The sequence below is a fragment of the Glycine max genome, chromosome 4, assembly GCF_000004515.6.
Source record: "Glycine max cultivar Williams 82 chromosome 4, Glycine_max_v4.0, whole genome shotgun sequence".
NCBI classification, from domain to species: Eukaryota; Viridiplantae; Streptophyta; class Magnoliopsida; order Fabales; family Fabaceae; genus Glycine; species Glycine max.
Genome location: NC_016091.4, coordinates 37,411,137 through 37,431,008, shown reverse-complemented (window position 1 = coordinate 37,431,008; position 19,872 = coordinate 37,411,137).

The window sequence follows — 19,872 nt, the reverse complement described above, 5'->3', positions numbered from 1 at the left end:
CTTCGCCTTTAGAGGGCTGCACGTCCTCACCATCGGAGGGCTGCACGCCCTCACCTTTAGAGGACTACACGTCCTCACCTTCAGAGGGCTGCACGCCCTCTCCTTTGTAGGGCTACACGCCCTCACCTTCATAGGATCACACTTCCTTGCATTCAAAGGGCTACACACCCTCACCTTCAAAGGGCGACACGCCCTCCCTTTCAGAGGGCTACACGCCCTTGCCTTTAGAGGACTTCACGCCCTCGCCTTTAGAGGACTACATGTCCTCGCCTTCAGAGGCCTTCACGCCGTCGCTCTCACCTTCAGAGGGCTGCATGCGCTCGCCTTCAAAGGGCGACACGTCCTCAACTTCAGAGGGCTGCATGCCCTCGCCTTTGGAGGGCTACGCGTCCTCATTTTCAGTGGGCTCCATATCCACACCTTAAGAGAATTTAAGGTCCTCTGACCTTAATGCTTAACCGAGACTTGCGCTCCCGGTTAAGGGGCCAGTAGTTTCCTTTTATCAGTTCTGGGGCCACCCCCTGATATTGGAGGGCGACCAACTGTGCGAGCACAACCAGAGAGGGAGGCTATCATGCAGCTACTATGCATACCGGGGCAAGATTTCACCCGTGCCGCTGCAAAGAGACGAGTGCGGATCATGCGCACCAACATGATCACTCTTACACAGATATAGATGACATTGCTACTTAGCAACATTCTGCCCAGCGACCGCAATGCCGATCTCCCCCTGCGAAAGTATCGGTTGGTATGTGTCATCCTGACATAGGTAAGTATGCACATCGCTCAACTGATTTCTGATGTCATCTATTATTTGCAGGGGTCGCGCCCACAAGACACCCAGTGGACCCAGAGGAGCCCAACAGGGCCCTGGGGTTTCCAGCTCTAGTTACGGGCCTCTGTCAATCCTACAGGATGCCCGTCCCCCCAGCAAGGTCATGCCATCGTGACATAGGTAAGTATGCACTTCTCTCAACTGATTTATGATATCATCTATTGTTTGCAGGGATCGCGCCTGCAAGACACCCAGTGGACCCAGAGAAGTCCAACAGGGTCTTGGGGTGCCCAGCTCTGATTACGGGCATCTGTCAATTCTACGGAGTGCCTGTCGCCCCCAGCAAGGTCATCAGGCCCCCTACTAACCAAGCTTTCATCAAGAAGTACTGCGCCCCCAGGCAGACGCAGGGCGAAACACCACAGCAGCCTGGGGATGGCCGGCAGCGGGCAACAGACGCACCGCCACCACCTCTAGAGTTCACCTCAGCTCATCCACAATAAGGTTAGAGCGTTGCCTACGACACATGGCCGACCAGCAGGCGACCAAGTCCAAAGCCAAAGTACTAGGTCCGTGACCGACAAGTCATCATGCGTCCAGCTCAAGACGTTAAAAAAGCGCTACTAGGAGGCAACCTAGTACCTTTTAAATCTCTACTTGTTATTTGATCACTTTTGTTTCTCAAGTCATAGTAGGACACATCTAGTTGCTCATGATCCTAGGAATTTAAATAAAACAAGCACAAGCTCGTAAGGTAGTCATACCTCACAAAATATATGTATGTGTGTTTAGGTAGTGAAAATACCTTAGATATGCATGTATGTAGCAAAAAGATACCTCACAAAATATATATATGTATGTTTAGGTAGTGAAAATACCTTAGATATGCATGTATATAACAAAAACACCTCAAAATATATATGTATGTATGTTTAGGTAGCAAGATACCTTGGATAAGCACGTATATAGCAAAAATACCTCACAAAAATATACATATGTTTAGGTAGCAAAATACCTCATGAAAAAAAAATAGAAAAAGTAAAAAGAAAAATAAATTGTCTAGCTGAAAAGCTAACATGCTTTTGAAGAGAAATAACTTCTAGTTTTTCTTTGAAAAAAGATTCACTGATCATAACCAGTTTTTGAAAAAAAATGTGTATTCACCTGAAGGGTGAATGCTGTGAAAATTTTCCCGAACGCTCAAAATAGACTTGGATGAATGCATGAATTGATAAAAGAACATGTTTTGGAAACACTGGATTGACTTAAATATGGAAAATGAATCCTGAGCCCTAGTGTCTCATGACCATAAAAACTTGATGCTTGAGTGTCCACATGGGTGCATGCATGACCAATTTTTCATAAAATTTCCTAATCATCATTGTTGCATGTGTGTCATGGAAATAATATGGGACATCCCCTTTATCCCTGAACCGCTGGCCAAACCCACACCCTGACATATATCATGGCCAACCGTTCTACAAGCCTTGAGCCAAAATCCCCACTTACCATAAACCTTGACCCAGGGTGAGAATGTCCATCATTGCCCTCAGAAGAAAACAAAAAAAGAGAAAAGGAGAAAATTCCCAATCAAAGAGTGGGAGAAAGCAAAAAAGAAAGAAAATTCCCGATCAAAAAATCGGAAGAAAAAAGAAAGTTCCCAATCAAAGAGTGGGAGAAAGCAAAAAAGAAAGAAAATTCTCGATCAAAGATCGGAAGAAAATAGAAGAAATTTGCAGAAAGGTCTTTGGACCAGACAATATCTGAACAATACAGAATTGTCACCAAGTAAACAAGAAAAAAAAAGGAAGCCACGACCTAAAGTGGTGCTCTCCCTTTGATTGCCAACCAAAATCCTGTGCGTCGGTGGCTTGTTCACCTCACACTAAACAAAAACAGAAAAGGAAAAGGCCAAGAATACTCAAAGCCAAATTTCCCACACAAAAAAACTCCATTCCCAAGAAGAAGTCTTATTGATCCATGATCATGCATGTAATCTTTGATTTGATAGGAAATGATTTGCAAAATCAAGTCGTGACATATCTATGGTTCGGAATTAGGATGAAACACTTACCCGTGTGAGATTGATACACTTTGAGTGATTTTCTTCTATTTTTGTTGGACCCAGTGTTTCCTCTAAATGGTCATTTAGAAACTAAATGCTAACATCCAAAATCTCATCTATGGTTATGAGAAAATTTCATCAGCATGCTCTCCTTCCCCGATAGACACATTGTTTTTCATCCAAAAAGCATATGTTGTTCTGATCAGTTGGAAGTTTTGTCTCTTTACTAAAGCATGTTCGCTTTTTAGTGAAGAAAACACTGAGACTATTTTTAGTCTCACAGTTATCAAGAACTACGTAGGTCTGAGTTCCTCATCACAAATTGAGGATACGTAGGAGCAAGAGCCTCGCTTTTGTCAGCCGCCTAAAATTTCTATCACACTGACCCTGAAGTCAGGTGATGTGCGGAGATACACAAGCAGTTTCTCCGCACCATCTACCTCTGTCAAACACTAACCCGTGAAGTTAGGGGGCAGGCAGAGAAACCCAAGTGGTTATCCGTATAAACTTTCTTTTGCTATCTCTAAGACTCAACGCATGATAGCACGCAGAGACTAACATCGTCTTCTGCACACTTTGTCAATCGCGGCCAACAAGCCTGTTGGCACGCGGAGATTTACGTCATCTTCCGTGCAGACTACCTCTGTCAAACACTAACCCGTGAAGTTAGGGGGCAGGCAGAGAAACCCAAGTGGTTATCCGTATAAACTTTCTTTTGCTATCTCTAAGACTCAACGCATGATAGCACGCAGAGACTAACATCGTCTTCTGCACACTTTGTCAATCGCGGCCAACAAGCCTGTTGGCACGCGGAGATTTACGTCATCTTCCGTGCAGACTACCTCTGTCAAACACTAACCCGTGAAGTTAGGGGGCAGGCGTAGAAACCCAAGTGGTTATCTGTATAAACTTTCTTTTGCTATCTCTAAGACTCAACGCATGATAGCACGCAGAGACTAACGTCGTCTTCTGCACACTTTGTCAATCGCGGCCAACAAGCCCGTTGACACGCGGAGATTTATGTCATCTTCCGCGCAGACTACCTCTGTCAAGCACTAACCCGTGAAGTTAGGGGGCAAGCGGAGAAATCCAAGTGGTTATCCGTATAAACTTTCTTTTGCTATCTGTAAGACTCAACGCATGATAGCTTGCAGAGACTAACATCATCTCCTGCACCTTTTGTTGTCTTGACCCGTGAAGTCAGGTGACATGCAGGGTTACCTTATGGTTACCCGCACCTTTCGTCAACCGGGGGCAAACGAGCCCGTTGATGCGCAGAGACTAACATCGTCTCCTGCACCTTTTGTCGTCCTGACCTGTGAAGTCAGGTGACATACAGGGTTACCTTATGGTTACCCGCACCTTTCGTCAACCGTGGGCAAACAAGCCTGTTGACGCGCAGAGACTAACATCGTCTCCTGCACCTTTTGTCGTCCTCACCCATGAAGTCAGGTGACACGCAGGATTACCTCATGGTTACCCGCACCTTTCGTCAACCAGGGGTAAACGAGCCCGTTGACGCGAAGTGACTGACATCGTCTTCTACACTCTTTGCCATCCAGGGACAGTAAGTCAGGTGGCAGGCGAAGATACCTTATCGTCATCCGCGCCTTTCGTCAACCGAGGGGAACGACTTCGACGGTATCAGGATGATGTTGGTCGTTCGGTGCTGATCATTTTCAAATTTTTTTGCAGGTTTTCACTCACATCGTCCGGAAACATTCAAGCCCAACGACGCGCAAGGTTCTTCTCTGCTAGGCAGGGACGATCAAGTGCGATGGCGAAGGGAAGTGTCGTGGTTGTCCAACTTTGTCGTTCTCAAGACACTGAAGTTTGTTGACGCTTCTGATGCATTTTCTTTCTTTTTGAACGACAGGTTCTGCTGGCGGGGATATCGACCGACCGAATGATGTTCCGCTCGAACGAAATTAGTGTCTTATCTTTACTTCCATTTTATCTCCAATAAAAGACAAGTAAAGAGGGGCAACTGTCATACCCTAATTTCGTCCAGGGACCATCTGTTTGATAGCATGCGACCCTCGCTTGACCGCTTTGAGGTACTTAACACCCATCGTTAGGCAATCTGTGGAGTTTCGCGACATGCCGGAAGTCGAAGGGAAGCATTGTTGTGCAATCCGTAAAGTTCCGCAACATTCTAGAAGTCAAAAAAGGGGTTGTTGCGTAGTCCGTAAATTTTCGTAACATTACGGAAGGAAAACAAGTATCGTTACGTAATTCGCAAAGTTCCGTAACATTACAGGGGTGTGCAAATAGCAATCAGGCCCACTTGGGCCTTCCAGGATGTTCCAACAGAAGGCGGTGCCTTTTGGTGGAAGTAACCCAGCTCGCCTGGGCGAGCTGGGTGGCAACCACCTCCCTCTTTTCCCCCATAAATAGGGGAAGGAGGGTAGAACAAATTCGTTCAACCCTCCTGGTATCTGAGATTCACTTAAAATTAGTGAGAAAAATTGTTTTCGTGAAGAAAATCCAAGCCGAGGCGCTTCCGAGACGTTTTCATGGGCGATTTCGCGAAGGTTTTCCACCGTTCTTCATTGTTCTTCGTTCATTCTTCGTCGTTCTTCGGTCTTCAACCGGTAAGTTCCCGAAATCGAACCTTTCAATTAATTCTATGTGCCCATAGTGGTCCCCACTTGTTTCGCGTGCTTTTATTTTTATTTCGTTTGCTTTTTATACTCCCTTTTGACGTGCTTTAATCACTTATTTAAGCCGTTTTCTCGCCTAATCAAAAATAAAATAAATTTCCACCGATCATTTGAGTTGTAATATCTTTTAATCTCTGTTAGAATAAAATCCGATCGATCTTTCACGCCGTAACCATGTTTAAAACCAAAAAGAGGCAAAATAATAATAAAATAATCAAAAATATCTTTTGAATAAAATAATAAAAAAAATCAATCGGACGTTTTTCTTTTGGGTTTTTTCTTAATTGAGATGACTAATAACCAAAGTGAAACTAAGGCTAAAATTAACTCACAAATCAAGCTTTGTCATCAAAAACCACCTAAAAACCATTTTAAGGTCTAACGCCTTGAATGGTCCTCTTCGCTTTTATTTGGTTAAAAATGGGCTTTTGAAAGCCTAAAGCCAACGCATAACTTTGTCACTACTTTCAAGAAACCAAGAGATCATTAATGGTCCAATGCCTTAATGTTTTCTCCCCTTTCAAAAAGAATCAAAAGATCGTTTAAATAGTCCAAACGCCTTACAACGACCTTTTGTTTGGTCAAAATATATCTTGCAAAAAAAGGATAAAAACAATTTAACCAAACGTTCAGTTCTCAAAGAACTACATAGGTCTGATTTCCTTATCACAATTGAGGAATACGTAGGAGCAAGGGAAACACCCTTGTCGACCAGAAAAAGATAAAAAATACAAAAAGGCATAAAAAGACATAAAGACGTAAAAGGGAACATAAAACAATTTGAAGTCATATTTACACACTTGATTAAAGGCTGTCATCCCTTGTGACGGACGCGTGGGGTGCTAATACCTTCCCCGTGCGTAAATATAACTCCCGAACCTTTCACTTAAAGTTCGTAGACCACACCTTTCCGGTTTTTTTCGACGTTTTCCGTGAATAAAAGTTGGTGGCGACTCCGCGCATTTTCCTCCCATGGAAGACGCACCCGCGAGCCCCGCGTTGCCCTCCCGCCAAAGGGTAGGTTGCGACACACCCTCTTGAGCCTAATGCAATAAATTGTTTTTGAAACCTGAGCCAAATGAAATTAATGACCACCTTGTCTTAGGTTGTAGGAGAGCACGAGTCACGATAAATTTACCCCTAATTTGGGGGAGGAGGATTGTTGGTTTTAGGCGAAAATTTTTGTTTTAAGAACATCAATGACAACACACACTTAAATGTAAATAAGTTGCTACAGTACCAGTGTAATTCAGTTATTGTAAAAAAAAATATTTTTGTTTCAAATAAAGAGTTGTTAGCAACTAAGTACCAAATAAATTTTGTGTGTTGTTATGCATAGAAGGCAGAAAAGAGGGGTTATGAAATATAAAGTCATGGGCTATCAGAAAAACATGAGGTAGGTGCTCTCTTAGAACCTAATTTTGTTTCCAAAGAAAAACCATGAGTTATTTGTTAGCCCAACCACATTACAAGCCTAAGGGAAACGCCCTTGTCGACCACAAAAAGATAAAAACATAAAAAGGCATAAAAAAGACATAAGAACGTAAAAAGGGAAAATAATATAAATTGAAGTCATATTTGCACATTTGATTAAAGGCTGCCGTCTCTTGTGACGAACGCGTGGGGTGCTAATACCTTCCACGTGCGTAAATACAACTCCCGAACCTTTCACTTAGAATTCGTAGATAACGTCTTTTCCGGTTTTTTCAACGTTTTCCTCAAATAAACGTTGGTGGCGACTCCACGCGTATTCCTTTCTTGGAACACGCTCCCGCAAGTCACGCGTCGCCTTCCCGCCGAAGGGTAGGTTGCGACATCCTGCTATCTTCCCCTTCTGATTTCCTCCGAAAGTGATTGTTTAACCATGCATAGGAGTCAGACATTGAAAAATACATTTTTCTCTTGTCATGTGGCCTGAGCAACCACTATCTAGGTACCATGATTGGTGTGTTCTTGTTGTGATTGAACATATCCGCAATAGGAATTATTTTCTCTTTAGGTACCTAAATTTTCTTGGGTCCTTTCCTGTTAGTTCTTAAAGCATTGCACAGTCCAGTCTTTGGTAGATATCTACACTTGGATGTCATGTGTCCAGTCTTTCCATAGAAATAACATATCATGGTTTCTTCATCATGAACATTTTTCTTTCCTTTATATCCATTTCTATATTTTTCAGTTGGGCATTTGTTGTATCTTAACATTCTGTTGAGTTTCTTAGTGCTTCCAACAAATTTGGATAGATTTTCTCTCGAAAATTCAATCTCTTGATGAAGTGTAACAACATCTTGAGGTTGATTTTGGAGAACGTCATATTGTTCAAGTTTATCATTTGAGAATTACAGGCTTTTCTTATATCCTTCACATTCAACCCATAAGTTATGTTTACTTGCCTCCAGATATTCGTAATTCTTATGGACTTGTGAGCATTCTTTAAATAGATTACACTTTTTCTCGTTTAGGCAATCATGAAGTTTTTTGAGTGTGATGTACTCATTTCGTAAGCCTTCTAGTTGATTTTTCAACTTCTAAAGGTCTTCCATTAGACTAGATCTTTCTTTACAAATTTCCTCAATTTCAAGGTGAAGCTTTTTTGTCTTTAACTTTTGAGTTTCAAAGTCATCACATGATTAAGTGGCAATTTATGAAGAATTATCTATCTTTTCTTCATGTTTTCCTTGAACTTGTTTAATCTTTTGAAAGACTTTTGAAGTCATTTCTCAAATTTTGATAAGCTTTGGACATAATGGATGAGTTGGAGAGATGTTCATGATATGCTAATTAAAGAGTTTCAAGGTTTTTTATATTTACTTCTTCATCTGATTCAAAATCGGATCCTTCTGATGTAGTGTTTGTCATTAGACAAAGGTTGGCTTCTTCCTCCTCTTCTATTTCTTCACCTGACGATATGTTGTCTAGTTCTTCCCGTGTGCTCATTAGTGCATTCTTGTCCTTTGGTTTGAAGTACCTTTTCTTGTAAGCTGATTTATCAAGATCTGGACATTATGACTTGAAGTGTCTTGGTTTCTTGCACTCATAGCATATGATGGAGCTTCTATCCTTGTCGTTTCTTTCTCTATGTGGTTTCTTGGATCCTTTCTAGTCTAATCCACTCCTTTTCTTCCACATGTTCTTTATCTTCCTTGAGATGAAGGCTAACTGATCATCTTCATCTGAGCTTTCATCATTGGACTTATCATCATAAGGTGTATCAGTGTTGATAGCTTTTGATAAGCTTTTGGATGCAAGTCTGGATGAGGATTCTTTGCAAGTTGAATATGTTTTTTTTTTGTGTTGTTAGAGCCAAGTATTTTCCCTTTTGAATCCTTCCACTTGTTGAATTTTCTGCTCATGAACCTTGAAGGTCCCAATCAGCTTTGCAATGGACACAGATTTCAGGTTCTTCATAATCCTTTAAGTTGTTACTTGCGGTCTCCACTTTCTGGACAAGCTTCTTTAAATTTTGTCAATATTATCATAGTTATCAAAAGCTTTGTTAAGATAACATAATGCATTTAAAATAGTTTGGAAGCGTCCAAACATGGCTTTGTATATCTTCACCATCTTCCATAGTGAAGAGTTCACACTTACGTGTCAACAAGCTAAGCTTGTTGCGTTTTACCTATGATGATCCTTCATACGTTAAAGCTAATGTGTCCCACATTTGTTTTGCACTTTTGTAGCTGTGGACCTTTGTATATTCTTCCTCAGAGAGGGCGCACAATAGAGCGTTTCAAGCTTTAGAGTTTAGTAGAAACATTTGTCTTTGAGCATATGTCCAGGAGGTTCTAGGAACTTTATTCAGTTGATCGTCCAGTGGAATATAGTTTCCATGTTCTATGACATCCCAGAAGTCTATATGAATGGACTCAAAATGAGCTATCATACATTCCATATAGTACTCATATTTGCCACCTCTGAATAGTGGCAGTTTATTTATGGAATACCTTTCTTCTGTATCTATTTGACTTTAGGATCTTTCCTCTGTATTTGTAAAAATACTCAACCCGAGAGGCTGAGCTTCAATGACAACTAAAATACAATAAATCACACAAGAAGGGGGGGGGGGTTTGAATAGTGTGTTATTCAAAATATAAAACCTTTATGAAATAGAAGATGTTTATAATAAACAAGTTTATAAAACCCTTGTCTAGTGACTAAAAGTGGACTATCGTCCAATGATGTATAAAACTTATTTTTGAGTGAAAACCTTGTGTGTAGAATGTATCAATAATGGACTTTGAAATACTTTGATAAGCTAAAGAAGAATAGTTAAAATACTTCATTTTATACTGGTTCACTCAACCTGAGCTACGTCCAATTCTCCTTTACAAACCAGTAAAGGCTTCCACTAATCAAACTTTATTACAAGAAGTATTCTTTTATGCCATTTATAGCTTACAAGTATTCTCAAGACCACTACTGGCACAACCCTTAGACTCCCCTCAAACCTAAGAACATCCAAGTATTGTTTGGTCACTAAGCCACTCCTGACTTCCATAAACAAAATTTTGATATAGAATCAAAGATTCTTTACAAAACTCAAAGAGTGAATTTACAATGAAGTTCTATTGTCTCACAAATACTTTGTATATTACAAAGGAAGGAATCTCTTAAGCTTAGTGTATTTCTCAACTAATGTTTGTCTTTTCTCTCGTTTCTTGATTCATGACTCTTATTATTTGCACTTGTTTATCGTTGTGCTTTAATCCTTGATGTGGTATTTACAGGTAGAGACAAACTCGTAATTATGGAGAGTATCTTTGGGATTGAATTATATGACTGTTGAGCAAATTGATCTGGTTTCCATAAATAAATAAATTTTGCACATTACTGTCTCATAGAATCAGAACTTTTCATATGTATCATTCGTAGCTCAATATAACTGTTAGACATATAAAAGGAAAAAAAGATAAATTCGTGTATATGTTCCTTTCAAACAAAATCATATAAAATGGAATAAATTTATAAATCAAATAAGTGTTTGTATTTCAATAGGTGTTTAGATGGACTAGACGAGTACTTCCTACTTCTAATAGACGAGTTATCCACTAATGGATAAATCTCACCTGGTGGTTCTTCCAGTCATCAAACTTGTTGACTAACATGTAACATAATATTTAATACAAATTTATATCTTTGTTTTCATCAAAACATTAAGAGATGTCTAGGTCGTCCAGTGATGGATCGTCCAATGTCTAACAATTATTCCAGTTATAGAGATAACCACCATTCATACTGAGAATGAGCCTTCTATACACGTTGAACACTTCTTCGATATCTAGGAACTTGAGAAGGTTGGTCCCAAACTCAATGAGACTTTTCTCTTCTGTGGAGCAAGACACTTCTTCAATGAATCATAAACCATCTATCAAAAACTCATAAGAACATTCTATAGGAATGCTGAGTTTGACACCACAAAGTGATTCTATCCAAAGTTCTATAAACCAAGGTGGTGCTTTCCAATGAATCTATTGGCAAGGCCACTAGGTGCCTTCATGAGGGAAACACTTATCAAGAAGGATGGGAAAAGAACTATGACTCCCATGTGGCAAGGGCTCTGTACAAGGAATGAAAATAAAGTTAGTGATCAGAAGACTATTTTCTATAATCTGATGTGTACGAGGACAAAGATTTGGGCTAACATTCTTAACAAGAGTGTTATCCACAAAGCAAGGTCAAAGACATCTCTATCAAATCTTTACAAGTTTATGCTCTTCCACTTGATGGAGAATCTTCTATTTGACTTGCCTCACACAATTTAGATCAACATTCTTAGGAATTTGAAGGCTTTAAGTGGTCTAGACAACATCTACTATGTTGCCCTAATCAACAAGATGTTTTGGGATCAAGGAGTCTATTGTGTTTATGACTAGATGGACGATGAATCCAAGTACCCCATCATAGCCAAAGGATCTATTGTTGCTAAATGACATAAATTCAGCAAAACTAGCCTGATGGCTATGAAGGTTGCAATAGAACAAAACCTGAAGGAAGCTCCACAACTGGACTTGGATGCCATCAACACGAGGAAGCAAAAAAGGCTAGCCACGGCTACCACTGATGAAGATAGAGGTCTCAACAGTTTTGGCATTGCCAAGAAAATTCAAAAAAAAATCATGAATGAACAGTAAAAGAAGAAGATAAGGAGGAAACAGTCATAAAGGGAAAAAGAAGAGAATGAATTGATAGCAAGGGAGCACAGAACCAAGAAGAGGCATGAGTAGTCTAGTGCGTCCATCCCTGAGCGTCCAGTAAAAAAGAACTTAGTACCACCAAGGTATTAGTGAAAATGATGACGATGATGAAGGATTTGTGCAGGCTGCTCTTTAGAAGAAAAAGGTTATGGCCCAAGCTGCTATTTCCCCAAAAAGAACAAAAGTTGTCAAACCAGCTCTTGCACAAAGAATCTATCATTTCGTCCACCATTCCGAGATGCATCAAGACAAGGGATACTAAAGCCAATCCCAAGATTGGTGAGAAAGAATGGACTATCCCATTCACTGGAAACAAGGAGAACTCAGCTTCATCCTCAATAGATAGTGAGTTCACTAACGCCACTTCCATCTCTCATCTTCCTAACCGTCCATTCGACACACCCAAACCACGTCCACCTCCATCCCCTATTCACTTTGAGAAGTTTAGAAGATCAGTTCAACTGAAGGAAACCTTAACAAATGCTTAGAGATTTCCTTTAGCATTCATTGAAGGTAATCCCCTTTCTTTATTTTCATTCTTTGAAACCCTCCAAGAAGAACCCATTCCCAGAGAATGTGTAACTATACAAGCACCAGATTGGAAGCGATATGACTATGTGCACACCCTATTTAAAGCCTTCAGATTCCATAGTTCATCTACAGCTTCCTCAGTGGACATGTCCAATGCAGTCACAAGTCACCAATAGGAAACCTTCAGATTCCCTGGGGATTTGTTTGAGAAACATAAGAGGGATCCTTCATAGGAAGTGGAACCACCCAAGAGTGAGTTTCAGAAGAAAGTCAATCTTTGGATGCCCTTTACAAAGCTTCTACCCATACATCCAACATATCTTGACCTTTCCCTAGAAGATTACTCTTTTCTTGACAAAATTCATGCACAAATGTATGTTAGAGATCAAGCCACTGCCTACCCACTGGGATGACACATCTCAAAGGCCACCGATATCAATATCGTTGCAGATATGGTGTGTCCTCGTCTACCCATTTGGGATGCTGCTAACAAAAAGGGTTTCAAGGTTTACTACAATGAAGAGATGCCCTCATGACTAATGAAAGTTGAAGTCATCAACTATCCAAGGAATTGCAATTCCCTATTTAGTGGGAAGAAGCTTGTTCAAGCTCCAAACACATACACGCCAAAACCTTCTAGAATTAGATTGTGTGGGCTGACACCTTGAAGGCCTCCTTGTCTGGCTATGATGGAAGTGAAAATGTTGTTCACCACGATATCATTCAAGTGTTATGACCAGTCAGGAAGTATCACTTTGATGATGCTTGCGTGTGTTTCACAAAGGATGTTGACAGTTATTCATTCATCCTACGCCTTCTGTAAATCATGAAGATTTTGATGATATCAAAAAGATCAAGCCTTGAATAATGGTTGTCATCATCAAAAAGGGGGAGAATGTAAATCATGAAGATTTTGATGATGTCAAGAAGAATTTGCTTGACAAAGGGGAGAATGTGAATCATGCATATCTTGATGATCTCGAAAAGAAATCACTTGATTGTCATCATCAAAAAGGGGGAGAATGTGAATGTATGAATACATGAATTTTGATGATGCCAAAGAATAATAAAACAAGGTCGCTTCAAAGGATAAGCATTTGCTTCAAGATTAATTCAAGATTGCTTCAACAAACAAAGCCTTGTTTCAAGATTCACTAAAGATCAAGCCTTGTCTCAAAACAAAGGGTTTCAAAGTCATGCAAGGCTCTGGTAATCGATTACTAGGAAGTGTAATCGATTACCAGAAGGGAAGAATGAAAAAGAGCTATTGAAAAGGGTTTTGAATTTGAATTTTGAACATGTAATCGATTACCATATGTTTTTAATCGATTACCAGCAACGGAACTTTGGAAATTCAAATTCAAAAGTCATAACCCTTCAAATTATAATTGTGTAATCGATTACCAATGGAGAGTTTTCAGAAAATCTGCCAACAGTCACATCTTTTGATTGGATTTGTGAATGGCCATCAAAGGCCTATAAATAGGTGACTTGGGCACGAATTTTAAAGAGAGAGTTTTGCTTGTTCAAAATGTCTTATCCTTGCCAAATGCTCTCTCAAAAGAAACTCTAGGGCAAACACTTGCAAATCCATTAAGAGTTTCTCCATGGACTTCAATTGTAATATCCTTCTCTTCAAGAGAGAATTCTTCTTTTTTTCTTCTCTTTCAAAGAGATTGATTAAGGGACTGAGGGTCTCTTAAGTTGTAAGGATTCCTGAACACAAGGGATGGGTTGTCCCTGTATGGTTCAGACTTTTTAAACGAATTTTTACAAAGGGAGTGGAAAATCTCAAGTGGGTTGCTTGAGTACTGCACGTAGGCACGGACTTTGCCGAACCAGTATAAAAATTGTGTTTGCATTCTTTCTTCCCTTATATCATTCAATTTATTGCAATCAATTTTGTCGTGCATATTTAAAGAACATTATTAAATTGATTGCTGCTTCTTCTACATTCTAAGCCTATCTCTTCTTTTAGAAGGGGGTTAAAAGTTTGTTAGTGGGAAATTAATTCACCCCTTCTTAAGATTTCTGAGGCCACATGTCTAACACCTTCTAGATCTTCCCATTATTCAATATGAAGAAACCTATAATCTTTTCAAGATAAGTGAAAAAGGGATGATAGATCATGTGAATAAGCTCCATGATGCTCAAAAAGAGAAGAAAGCTCGATAAGAAGAGTTAGTTATTGTTGCCATTGAAAAGAACAAAGTTGCTTCCATACAAGCTTAAGCTTTTGCTAAAGCTGCGGACAACAACATTGTATGTAAGGTCACTATTGATCTTATAGACATTGGTGTCATGGATGAGATCCCAGAAGCATTCGATATAACTCTAGTTGACAAGGTTGTCATCAAGGGAGAAGGGTGAACCTAATGCTGTCATTATCTACTCCACAAGCTCAGGACCTACCCCCTTGAACTATGCACCCCCCACTGTCATGACCAAAGATCAAGTGCAAGAAATGATAAGTCAAGCAATGGAATCTTTTGCTAAATGTCAAAGGCAAGAAAACAAGCAGTTCAAGCTCTCCATACAAAATTTCATTACTAATTAGTCTTCCAACCTCAAAGTTGTTCTTCTTCAAATGACCATGCTAGGAGTTGTTGTTGCACTTACACTCATGCCTACACCAAAATCCCCAACACTTGAGCCTACACCACCATCCGTTGAACCAACACTATCACCTCCACCTACCCAACCTCTACCACCACCTCAAGTTCAAGATTGACTATGATATCCATCATTATTTCTTTCTTTGAAACCATCTTCTTTTTGCTTATGACAAAAGGGGGAGAAGAATAAATTTTGGTTGTAAGCATACTTGATAAATAAAAGTTGTTTGGAGCATTTTGTGTGTGTGTGTATTGTTCCGTTGTTGCCATACATGTATGTTGGCATGCTTTAGTATCTTTCTCATATCATCATCATGCTATAAAACTTCTGAACTCAGGGGGAGTTTAAAATGCTTTACATAATCATGCTTCTCTACATTCTTATAATCCTGATTATGTTTATGTTAGTAAAAATTTATACTATTTGTCACTATAAAAATAGGGAGATTGTTAGGTTTGGATGACCATTCACACCATAGATTTTGATGCTTACAAAAGTATAAATTGTTGATAACCTAAAGAGTTGATGTTAAGATGATAGGACCAACTTTATTAAAGGACTTAATCATTATCTACATATCTCATCCATACTTAAAGTGGAAAATGCTCTTTTAAGATATAACTAGCATCCAATGTGCTGTAAAATTAATAACGTCCACTCATTATGATAGCCAATGTTATACACTAAGTGTGTTCAACACTTGTGTCCATTTGGTATAAGTCTCTTACACACTCTTATATATGACATCCATAAAAGTACAAAAAGGTTATGCTAGCCGAAAAGGGAAGTACACGTATTCTCGGTCATAAAAATTCATTTTGTCTCTCTTTATTTGAATTTCTAACATTTGAATTTAAGGAAAGGACAAAATAGAAGAGAATATAAGGTATATACAGAACATTCCTGAAGGGTCATTTTCAATGAGGACGAGGAGCACATGTTGTTGTTTGTACCTTTATTCCTTTTCTTTCCAATCAAAGCGTGCCGCGCTACCTTGCCTCCCACTATGAGACAACAATCATTTCAAAGACTCAGCGCTAATCCCATAATGGATCCTGTACTGAAGTCTATAAAATTTCATCTCTACCCCAAAAGAAAAACACAAAAATACATAAACAATAATATCTTTGAAGCAAAATTTAGTAGAAATTGCTGGATGATACATTTAATCTTTCATTGTTTATCCTTTGCTAAGAAAAGTTACTTTGTACTTGAGCTTTATTGTTTATCCACTCGTTGAGTGTTATTGAATCTTTGTATTCATTCAAACTATTGTTTGTGAAAGCCAGGAATATCTTATTGTTAAAAAATAATTGGGTTTTCTTAGATTGAGGGGAGTGTCTAAGATAGCGCCAGAAGTGGCTAGAAGAATACTTGTATAGCCAGGAGTGGCAGGACAAAATACTTGATTTGTAATCAAAGTTTTGATTAGTGAAACTCTTTATTGTTGTGTAAAGGAGAACTAGATGTAACTTTGTTTGAGTGAACTAGTATAAACCAAGTGTTTCTACATCTCTCCTTAATGGTTTTATTAGGCATTCTCTTAGCTTTTTTTGTCACATTTTTTGTACCAAGTATTGACTTGAAAAATTGTTATAAAACTTTAGTTCATATATTTACTGGACGATCAAAGTTGGCTTTATCAAAACTTATTTCGTATAAGTGGATGACTCTAGTGTGTGTGTGTGTATCCTTCCGAACCTGTGATGAACTTTTTTATTTTATAAAGTCATTATCTTTGATTAACACACTATTCAACCCCCCTTCTAGTGTGTATGTGTGTGTGTGTATCCTTTTGAACCTGTGATAAACTTTTTTTTTATAAAGTTATTATCTTTGATTAACACACTAATCAACCTCCCTTCTAGTGTGATTGTTGTTATTTCAATTTTGTTCAAGGTTAGAATGTGTAATGTCTTTCAGTATTCCATTTTGATGATCCACATAAGTTCTTCTCATGGACAACTTTGGCTTTCAACTTGATTGCATCTCTAATGAAGTTAGCTTTCCACTTATTGATGTGCCCTCAATGAGTGTGGCAAGATATGGAAAGTGAGATTCTATCTTTTGAGATGCATTTTGAACTCTATTCCAAAGTTCACTCTTTAAATTCAAGTTCTTAATCATCTTGATGTAGACTCTGATACAACTTTATTCTGATGTTGGATGCTCTGCTTGTAGCATTTTATGTATCTTCTTTGTAAGGCCTTTATGTCTTGTACATTTCCATGAACAAGTATTCAAAAAATAGCATTCTTCATCATGCAGATGGGATTTAAAGTATCTTTTGAGTTCTTTACTCTTGATAAATATTCTGAGACAACCTTTCCAAGCATTATTGTAAGAACCTCAAAATGCATGGACATATATGCTTCTTAATAAGTTTAACACTAAATTACTTGAGCAAAATGTTAGTCATCACATAAACCCATTATCCTTACAATTTTAATTGCTAACGATTTTTCATAATTAAAACCAGGGATGTGAGTTCAACAATCTCCCCCTTTTTGATGATGACAAACCCTTAGGAGCAAATTTAAAAGGTGAGAGTACCTTTCTGAACTTTTAATTGTTAACTCCCCCTAGGAGTATCCATCAGTTTTATTTCATATCAATTAGTAGGGAAGATCATCCTCAATTCATGCATTATAATAATAAGTAACAAATTAATTATCACACACCATAATGCATAGATAGAAACAAAAAACACACAAAGGTATAACCATTAATCCAAGATTAGTTTCATTAATAAATAAGATCATACAAAAGATAGTAGCAAAACAATATAAATAAGCACATGATCATGATCCTACAAAAATTGATCTCTTTCCTACACCAATCTTTCCTAATCTTCTTGACAAGAATCCTAAAACTATTCAAATACAAGAACCTATGACCAAGAGTAGGACCAAATAGTCAGTGGATACCCTCCAACAAATGGTAGCAGACATATTTAGCAAGGCCCAAGGGGAGAAGGACAAAGGCCCCAGTGGAGAAGGACGAAGGCCCAAGTGGAGAAGGACAAAGGCCCAAGTGGAGAAGGATGAAGGCCCAGAAGCAGAGACACAACTAAGCATATTAATCGTTGCTGAAGGCCAAGACTAATTTGAAGGCCCATACCAAATATGTTCTATTTTTTTATTTATAAGTTTTTGGCCCAAACTGTTTAGAAGGCCCATGTCTATTTCTATCTTTTTTTTTCAGGTACACTATATATATTGTTTTCGGTTTTCAATAAAAAAAAAACTTTTGGCATTTGATAAAATTTGGTGAGAGGTTTTCTCTGGGTTCCTTGTTGAACCAATCTCAGACTTATCAAGGTAATTCCTTGTGACGTCTACCCTGAGTTATCTTCCTCTTTGGAAGTGGAGTCATCCAAAACTTCGTAGCCTGTATCAAGTGATTCGCTCCTAGTTAGGTTCACATCATCTGGTATCAGAGCTTCGGCTCTTGATACAGGTTCTATCCTATCCAATTCTTTTTCTTTGTAATTTGTCTAGGTTCGTGTTTTGTCCTTGTTCTGTTATTTGCGTCTTATTTCATTCTTGTTTAAATCTTGTTTCGTTCTTGTTTGCATCTTGTTGCATTCTTGTTTTTTTTCCTGTTTTGTTATTTGCATTCTTGTTCTTGTTCTTGTCACATTCTTGTTTTTGTTTCTTGTTTCTTTCAGACTTTGTGTCAAAAAAAATGTTTGAAGTTCTCCTCTTCCGGCGCTTCGAAGTTCTCCTCTGTTTTTAGAGCTCGGACTTCTTCATCCTCTTCCGGAGCTTCGAAGTTCTCCTCGTTGATAATTTTCAACTTGGAGAGCCAATCTAACCCTCGTGTATGAACTTTCAGCCATTCATGATAACCGCCGATGATGCCATTACGGATGCCCCTAAGTTCTTTATCTTTCCTTAACGGGCTTTCCCACGCCTTGTGGACTCTTTGTACAATCTTGAAACTTTGCGCGCCGAAATCTCTCACAAGGAAAGGCGAGAGGCTCTCTTCCGTCGGTGCTCCCCTCATGAGGTACCCTAACTGTCTTATAGCAAGTGCGGGATTGTAGTTAATACAACCCCTCGTCCCTATCAACGGAATGTTTGGGTAGTCCCCACATGAGAAGAGAACTCCCTCCTTTCCTTCCTTCCATCAAGGAAACCATTTGATTGTTCTGCCTCCTATCCCAGCCAAGTATTGGTCCCAATCTACTCTTCTCTTTTCGACACACGAGCGATAACTTTGGAGCGGACATGGGTGCCTTATGTCTTGTTGGAATAGGTGCGAAACCAACCACACACAAAGAGCGGGTAAGCAGCAGACAATCCGTGCGCTGTTCTTCTCGCACCTTCGGTCAAATGTATCAAATAAGTCCGCCAAGATAGCTACCAAAGATTAGCAAAGCTAGTACATCTGCAAACGGGACCCACTCCTCTTGATTCGCCATATCCCTTGCCTTGCCTTCCAAGTACTTCCGCGGTAGGCCCACTACGCTGTTTCGAGTTTGTTTTATACGATCCAACTCTCTCGCCGAATCCCTGACCACAGCTGTAATCTTGCTCAAGGAGGGAAGAAACCCAGAGAAAAGATACGGTTTTCTTCCCCCAAGAGGACATCCTAGAATCTCCTCAAATTCTTCAACAGTCGGTACTATTTGGAAGTCCCCAAACATGAAGCATCTCAATGGCTGGAGGGGTCCCATCAACCGTCCCAACTCCTTAAGGCTGGTGACATCTAGGCCCTTAATCTTGACTTGATAGAATCTTTTTCTGATTTGATTTGTCCGCATCATTTACCTAAAATAGGGGTGAATCAAGGCTCTGATATGAATGATGCAATGCACATGCATGAAACGAAAAGAAGAAAAACAAGTGGTAATTTACATATACGAGACCGAAAAAGATCCATCTTTTTAATACTACGCTCTAGGCATTGCGGCGCCCCAACGTATGCATTAAAAAGTGACGCGTTACTCTAAAGAGACAAGATATCACTAGATATACAGCAAAACTATAATTTATGTGCTATTCACAGAAGAATGCATGAGAA